Source organism: Durio zibethinus, unplaced genomic scaffold (genome assembly GCF_047325235.1).
Source record: "Durio zibethinus cultivar Kanyao isolate XHJ-2024 unplaced genomic scaffold, ASM4732523v1 HiC_scaffold_131, whole genome shotgun sequence".
NCBI lineage: Eukaryota > Viridiplantae > Streptophyta > Magnoliopsida > Malvales > Malvaceae > Durio > Durio zibethinus.
In genome coordinates this window covers 1-2,500 of record NW_028322754.1, presented here as the reverse complement: position 1 = coordinate 2,500, position 2,500 = coordinate 1, and the positions used below count along the sequence as shown (strand labels likewise).

The window sequence follows — 2,500 nt, the reverse complement described above, 5'->3', positions numbered from 1 at the left end:
TTATATTATTATATTTTATTATTATATCTATTATTATATATTAGTATTTATATATTTAGTATTTATATATTTAGTATTCATATATTTAGTATTCATATATATATATATATAATTATATCTAAATTATTAAATTATTCATTTTTAAAATATTATTATTTATATAAAATATTATTATTTATAAAATTAATAAATATTATTATTATTTATATTTAATAAAAATAAATAATATATTTAATAAATAAGATATTTAATAAAAATAAATAATATATTTAATAAATAAGATATTTAACAAAAATAAATAAGATATTTAATAAATAAGATATTTAATAAAAATAAATAATATATTTAATAAATAAGATATTTAATAAAAATAAATAAGATATTTAATAAATAAGTATAATAATTTATATTTAATTTAAGTATTTAATTTAGGAATTTATATTTAATTTAAGTATTTAATTTAAGAATTTATATTTAATTTAAGTATTTAATTTAAGTATAATAATAATAATTTATTAATTTAATTAATTGAATATTTAATAATTTATAATTTCATTTTTTTTTTTTATGATTTCTATTTTATCATTTTCTTTTCATTTATCATTCAAATTCTATTTATTTCATTCAAGTTACAGATTACAGAAGTTTGACTGACCCCCCCCTCTAATTTTTTTTTTTTTTTTATTTTGGCAACTTATACTTCTATATTATTTTATTGAATTTTGAATTTGAATGTGTCTCAAAATCTGAAAAATTCGTGGGAGGGGTCATTTTTGGATCCAGAATGGATAGATTCAAGAAATAAGAGAATTAAGGATACCCACTAGAAAAACTAATCCAATCCATAAAGATGTACCGGAAAATACAATATTTTTGTTACTCAACCAACCATCAGGAGAAGCAAATACAACAGGTACACTAATCAGTAAGATTGACGAAGTAGCAATTAATGCAAAAACAGCCAATTGGAAAGCAATAGTCATGTTTCTAATCCTCCAAGCTACCAACAAAAGAACTATACCATTTGATCCCTCTATCATATCGACAAAAAAAATTAATAAAATGCGGGGTAGAATAGAGGGATTTTACCATGAATCGATTAATTCTATATGACTTATTTCCAACCCTTTACCGCTTTTATTCGGACATGGGGTCGAGGGTGATTTTTTTATTTCACGTTCACAAATAGACATGCTAGATCATGCATTTCATATATCTATATATACAGATAAATAGATCGACCTATAGGTTCACACACGATATCTTTCTATACATAGTGATGGTATCAACTCATATGGCCATGTTCGATTCGGTGGAATAAAAATAAAATAGAAATTAGCTTTCGGAGAGATGGCTGAGTGGTTGATAGCTCCGGTCTTGAAAACCGGTATAGTTCGAAACAAAGAACTGTCGAGGGTTCGAATCCCTCTCTCTCCTTTTGCTCGATGAATAGATTTCTTTCTTTATTGCTTTTTCCTGGCTTCTTAATTAAGAATCTTAATATTAATAAAAGGTAATGGCTCGGCTGGGTGGAATAGCCGAGCCAGAAAAAAAATATTTTAGATATAAAATGAGTTGAAAAGAACAGAATACTTTTTAAATATCACCTGATTCCTTCAATATATATAGTGTAATCAAATCGATTCCTACTTTAAGCATTGGATCTCCTGTCTCAGTTAAGAGGAGTCATGGAAAGAACAGGCTCAAAATCACGATCAATTCCTTTTTCAAATCCCGCTGCGGCTGCGCGAGCCCTTCCCGCGTGCCATAAATGACCCACGAATAGGAAGAATCCTAGAACAAAATGAGAGGTAGCTAGCCAACTTCTCGGAGAGACATAATTAACTGCATTGATCTCGGTAGCTACGCCACCTACAGAATTTAAAGAACCTAAAGGAGCATGAGTCATATATTCCGCGGAACGCCGTTCTTGCCAAGGTTGTATGTCTTTTTTCAACCTACTCAAGTCCAAACCATTGGGACCCCTTAGAGGTTCTAACCAAGGAGCACGCAGATCCCAAAAACGCATAGTTTCCCCTCCAAAAATGACTTCTCCGGTCGGGGAACGCATTAGATATTTACCTAACCCAGTAGGCCCTTGAGCGGATCCTACGTTAGCCCCAAGACGTTGGTCTCTAACTAGAAAAGTAAATGCTTGAGCTTGAGAAGCTTCTGGTCCAGTGGGCCCGTAAAACTCACTAGGATAAGCGGTATTATTGAACCAGACAAAGCAACAAGCAATGAAACCAAAAACAGATAAAGCACCTAAACTATAAGAACAGTAAGCCTCTCCCGACCATACAAGTGCACGGCGAGCCCATGCAAAAGGTTTGGTTAAGATATGCCAGATGCCACCAAATATACAAATGGAACCTAACCATACATGTCCTCCAATTATATCTTCCAAATCGTCCACACTAACAATCCATCCTTCGCCTCCAAAGGGAGATTTTAGTAAATAACCAAATATAACACTTGGGCTAAGAGTCAAGTTGGTAAT

General features: G+C 30.3%; 1 non-coding gene across 1 annotated transcript; it reads left to right on the top strand.

Moving 5' to 3' along the window:
- The first annotated feature begins 1,344 nt into the window (after positions 1-1,344).
- Positions 1,345-1,437, top strand: TRNAS-UGA (transfer RNA serine (anticodon UGA)). The gene has a single exon. It is a non-coding gene; the product is annotated as a tRNA-Ser (tRNA).
- Positions 1,438-2,500: the final 1,063 nt, after the last annotated feature.